This window comes from Heterocephalus glaber, unplaced genomic scaffold, assembly GCF_053883595.1.
Source record: "Heterocephalus glaber isolate CG9 unplaced genomic scaffold, H.glaber_assembly_v1.0 deba00001547, whole genome shotgun sequence".
NCBI classification, from domain to species: domain Eukaryota; kingdom Metazoa; phylum Chordata; class Mammalia; order Rodentia; family Bathyergidae; genus Heterocephalus; species Heterocephalus glaber.
Genome location: NW_028258340.1, coordinates 799,257 through 805,298, shown reverse-complemented (window position 1 = coordinate 805,298; position 6,042 = coordinate 799,257). Strand labels below are relative to the sequence as shown.

General features: G+C 38.3%; 2 pseudogenes; both read left to right on the top strand.

The window, feature by feature from the left end:
- The first annotated feature begins 867 nt into the window (after positions 1–867).
- LOC101697496 (ribosome biogenesis protein NSA2 homolog pseudogene) lies at positions 868–1,772 on the top strand (annotated as a pseudogene).
- Positions 1,773–4,665: 2,893 nt separating this feature from the next.
- LOC101697127 (mitochondrial nicotinamide adenine dinucleotide transporter SLC25A51-like) lies at positions 4,666–5,722 on the top strand (annotated as a pseudogene).
- The last annotated feature ends 320 nt before the right edge of the window (positions 5,723–6,042 follow it).

Below are 6,042 nucleotides of genomic sequence, written 5' to 3'. Positions count from 1 at the left end.
AAAAACCAAATAAGTACTAATACAATTGTAGTGGGGGACCTCAATACCCCATTATCACAAATAGACAGATCATCTAGACAAAAAATTAAAGATGAAATACTAGAACTGAACAGAGCGATTGAACAAATGGACTTAATAGATGTTAACAGAGTGTTCCACCCCACAAAATCAGAATACACATTCCTTGTGGGTGCACACAGGTGATACTCCAAAATAGATCACATGCTAGCTCATAGAACATGTCTAAGTAAATGTAAAAGAACTGAAGTTACCCCCTGTATATTATCAGACCATAGTGCAATTAAATTGGAGATCAATAACATAAGAAACCACAAAACTCCCACAAACACATGGAAACTGAATAACACCCTCCTAAATAACCAATGGGTCACAGAGGAAATTAAAGAAGAAATTAAACAGTTTCTACAAGTAAATGATAATGCCAGTACAATATACAGGAATCTATGCTACACTATGAAAGAAGTTGTATGAAGGAAATTTATAGTAATGTATGCCCATATTAGGAAAATAGAGAGAACTCAAATAAATAATGTAATGCAGAACCTCAAGATCCTCGAAAAAGAAGAGCATAACAAACCCAGAGCTCTTACAGGAGAGGAAATTATACAGATCAGAGCAGAAATCAATGCAATGGAGATTAAGAGAATGATATAAGAAAATGAATCAGAGTCAGTTTTTTGAAAGAATAAACAAAATCAACAAACCTTTAGCCAACCTTATCAAAAAAAGGAAATAAAAGGCTCAAATCCATGCAATTAAGAATGAAAAAGGTGGAGTCAGGTCGTATGTTGGAGAGATCCCAAAGTTGAAACTTTTCTTCCCATGCCTGAGGCTGCCCCCGGTGGCTCTGCAGCTGTCACCATGCCACAAAATGAATATATTGAATTACACCGTAAACGTTATGGGTATCGTTTGGATTACCATGAGAAAAAGAGAAAGAAGGAAAGTTGAGAGGCTCATGAACATTCAAAGAAGTAAAAAAAAAATGATTGGCCAGAAGGCTAAGCTCTACCATAAACAGCGCCATGCCGAGAAAATACAAATGAAGAAGACTATCAAGATGCATGAAAAGAGAAACACCAAACAAAAGTATGATGAAAAGACTCCTCAGGGAGCAGTACCTGCCTATCTGCTAGACAGAGAGGGACAGTCTCCGGCAAAAGTACTTTCCAACATGATTAAATAAAAAAGAAAAGAAAAGGCGGGAAAATGGGAAGTCCCTCTGCCCAAAATTCGTGCACAGGGAGAGACAGAAGTATTGAAAGTTATTTCAACTGAAAAGAGAAAAAAGAAGGCATGGAAGAGGATGGTTACTAAAGTCTGCTTTGTTGGAGATGGCTTTACAAGAAAACCACCAAAATACGAAAGGTTCATTAGGCCAATGGGCTTATGTTTCAAGAAGGCCCATGTAACACATCCTGAACTGAAAGCCACCTTTTGCCTGCCAATGCTTGGTGTGAAAAAAAAATCCTTCATCACCACTATATACAACTTTGGGTGTTATTACCAAAGGTACAGTGATTGAAGTGAACATGAGTGAGTTGGGCCTTGTGACACAAGGAGGCAAGGTTATTTGGGGTAAATATGCCCAGGTAACCAACAATCCTGAAAATGATGGATGCATCAATGCAGTCTTACTGATTTGAAAGATGTTTCATACAATAACTTCTTACAGTTATTGAAGACTACAGACCAATGAGGAAAACCACCATTACTGTGAATACTACCACAGCTTTTATAACTGCAGTCATCAAGAGAATTATTTATTAAATTGTAAGGACATTAAAATGGAAAAAAAAGAATGAAAAAGGTGAAGTCACAACAGAACCAATAGAAATCCAGAGGATCATCAATACCTACTCAAGAACCTGTACTCTAATGAAATGGAAAACACAGAAGAAATGGACAGATTCCTAGATACATATGAATTGCCAAAGTTAAATGAAGAAGATATAGAAATTCTAAACTCCCCAATTACAATGAGTGAAATTGAAAATGTAATAAAAAAAATTTACCAACAAAGAAAAGCCCAGGTACTGATGGCTTCACTGCTGAATTCTACAAGACATTTAAAGAAGAACTATCGCCATTACTCTTTAAACTCATCAAGGAAATTGAAAGGGAAGCAAGGCTTCCAAATTCATTCCTGGGAGCAAGTGTTACTTTGATTCCAAAACCAGAGAAAGACCCAAACCAAAAAGAGAATTACAGACCAATCTCCCTAATGAACATAGATGCAAAAATCCTCAATAAGATACTGGCAAACAGAATACACAGGGTCATCAAGAAGATCATACACCCTGACCAAGTTGGATTCATCCCAGGGATGCAAGGATGGTTCAACATCCATAAATCAATAAATGTAATACACTATATTAACAGAGTCAAGGACAAAAACCATATGATCATCTCAATAGATGCAGAAAAGGCATTTGACAAAATCCAACACCCATTCATGATAAAAATGCTACAGAAATTTGGAAGATAAGGTGTTTATCTCAAACTGATTAAGGCTATTTATGAAAAACCAACAGCCAACTTCATACTAAATGGTCAAAAACTGAAACCTTTCATGCTAAAATCAGGAACAAGACAAGGATATCCACTATCACCACTCCTGTTCAATATTTTTCTGGAAACATTAGCCACAGCAATTAGACAAGAGAAAGAAATAAAAGGAATAAAGATGGGAAAGGAAGAAGTGAAACTGTCATTATTTGCTGATGATATGATACTTTACATAGAAGACCCAAAAAACTCGGTCAAAAGTCTTCTAGACCTAATTGACAGATTCAGTAGAGTAGCTGGATACAAGGTCAACACTAAAAAAATAATAGAGTTTTTATACACAAATAGCACACTCATTGAGAGAGAAATTAGGGAAACAATTCCTTTTACAATAGCATCCAAAAAATGAAATATCTAGGAATCAACCTAACAAAGGAAGCAAAAGACCTCTACACTGAAAACTACAGCACTCTGAAGAAGGGGATCGAAGAGGGTATAAGAAAATGGAAAGATATCTGTTGTTCCTGCATAGGAAGAATCAATACAGTGAAAATGTCCATACTTCCAAGACTACTATATAGATTTAATGCAATGCTGATTGAAATTCCAACAATATACTTCACAGAACTAGAGAAAACAATCCAAAAATTCATTTGGAAAAAGAAGAGACCTAGAAGAGCAAAAGCAATTCTAGGCAACAGAGATATGGCTGGGGTATCACAATCCCCAATGTGAAATTATACTACAAAGATACTGTGATAAAAACAGCATGGTACTGACAAAGAAACAGAAGGGAAGAACAGTGGAATAGATTAGAAGATGCAGAAACAACTCCAGACATACTCAGCCACCTCATCTTTGATGAAGGATCCAACCACCCTCATTGGAGGAAAGATTTCTTTAATAAATCGTGTTGGAAAAACTGGATTACAACCTGCCAAAGATTAAAACTAGACCCATACCTATCACCATGCACTAAACTAAGACTGAAGTGGATTACAAATCTAAATACTAAGAGAGAAACACTAAACTTGCTGGAAGATAAATTAGGTAGAACTCTTGAAGACGTTGGCATAGGAAAAGACTTTATGAACAAAACCTCAGTAGCACAGGAACTAGCACAAAGAATGAACAACTGGAATCTCATCTTATTAAAAAGCTTCAGCACTGCAAGAGAAACCACCAACAGAGCTAAGAGACAACTGACAATGTGGGAAAAAATTTTAGCAGCTGTACCTCAGACAAAGGTCTACTATCGAGAATATATAAAGAACTGAAAAAAATCAGATCCCCCAAATTCAAAGACCCAATTCAAAAATGGGCATCTGAAATGAACAGACATTTCTCAGACAAAGAAGTAAAAACAGCAAATAAACATATGAAAAAATGTTCAACATCACTGGTCATTTGAGAGATGCAGATGAAAACAACACTGAGTAAGATTCCACCTCACCCCACAAAGAAATCAACCAATAACAAATTCTTGCAGGAGTGTGGAGAGAAAGGAACCCTTCTCCATTGTTGGTGGGAGTGTAGACTGGTGCAACCACTGTGGAAATCAGTATGGAGATACTTCAAAGAACTAGGAGTAGAGGTCCCATTTGACCCAGCTATTCCCCTGCTGGGGATCTTCCCCAAAGAATTCAAAGAATCATACTACAGTGATATATGTGCACCCATGTTTATAGTGGCACAGTTTGTAATAGCTAAAGCTTGGAAACAGCCCAAGTGCCCATCAACTGGAAACTGGATAAAGAAGATGTGGATTTTTTATAAATTGGAGTACTACTCAGCCATAAAGAATGAGAAACTAGAGACATTTATAGCTAAATGGATGCATACTGAGGCCATACTCTTAAACGAAATAAACAGGACACACATGTGTAAATACTGAATAGTACGGGGGCATCACCCTCTTATTTGCCAGCTTGGGAACAGGAGGCAACCCCCTCACGTTACCTGCTCTGCTCCGCTGCTTGGATCGGTCCAGGTCTGCACCGTCGCGGGTGCGGCTCACTCACTGACCATCCTGGGGACTGGCGGGCGGGCGGCACTGGGCATGGGGCCAGCACCTGCAGCCATGGGAAATCCAGGTATCAAAATTGACTCCAGAAAAGACAACCTAACAGACCAGTAGCAATGGAAGAAATTGAGAAAATCACCAGAAACCTGTCATTCCATACAATGCAAGGCTCAGCTGATGTCACAGGTTAAAAAATCCTTCATGAACAAGAGAAATCAGAAGCAACATGATGGATTCAGAAGCTCATGAAAAGAGGCCACCAGTCCTAATGTCTTCAAAACAACACATATCACCTCACATTACCAGCGTTGGTGAAATGAAGCATTATTTGTGAGGCTGCTGCACAGCTTTCAGCAATATAACAATCACATTTCCAGTTCAGAAGGTCCTCTTTTGGCAGCAGCTTTATGGAATCAAAACCCGGGATGCAATACTTCAGTTGAGAAGGGATGGATTTCAAAACTTGTATCATGGACTCCTTCCCCCATTAATGCAGAAAACAACTACCCTGGCACTTATGTTTGGTCTGTGTGAGGATTTGTCTTGCTTTCTCCATAATCACATCAGTGCTCCAGAGTTTGCAACCCATGGTGCAGCTGCAAGAGTTGCAGGGACAGCAAAAGCCATTTTCACTCCATTGGAAAGAGTTCAGGCATTGCTTCAAGACCGCAAGCATCATGACAAACTTACAAACACTTATCAGGCCTTCAGGGTGCTGAAATGCCATGGAATTAGAGAGTATTATTGAGGCTTGGTGCCCATTCTTTTCCGTAATGGATTCAGCAATGTTCTTTTTTTGGCCTTTGAGGTCCCATAAAGGAGCATCTGCCTACTGCAACAATTCACAGTGCTCTTTTGGTTAATGACTTTATCTCTGGAGGTGTATTGTGTGCCATATTGGGGTTCTTGTTTTTTCCAGTTAATGCTGTAAAAACATTAACATACAGTCTCAGATAGGTGCAGATAAGTGGGTAGTTTCAGTCTTTCTCCAATGTTTTCAAAACAATCTGGCTAGAATGGGATAGGAAACTGACAAATCTCTTCAGGGGTGCCCATCTGAATTATCATCGGTCCCTCATCTCTTGGGGCATAATCAATGCAACTTATGAATTCTTGTTAAAGATCATACGAAAAAAGTCACCAGTGAAGTCCCATGTATCAACTGAATAGACCTGAGAAAAACGCAGTTTGACTTAGGCTCAAATTGGCCCCAATACAAGTTGGTGTCATTGAGTCCAGGCCACAGTGAATTATAGGAAAGCCATTTTCCCTGAGCATCAACAAAAACAGAATAAAAGGTTTCAGTAGGACACTTTTAAGTCATTTTTTTTCTTTTGTTTTTAATTTTTTATCATTACCAGAGAGCTTTAGGCTAATTGTTGGTAAATAGCTGTTTATCTAATGGTCTTTCCACAGGGTATCCTAATAGCCAGGATATGATTCTTTTCCCCAAAACAGCCTTTAAGCCTTTTGTACTGAAGCATATAATG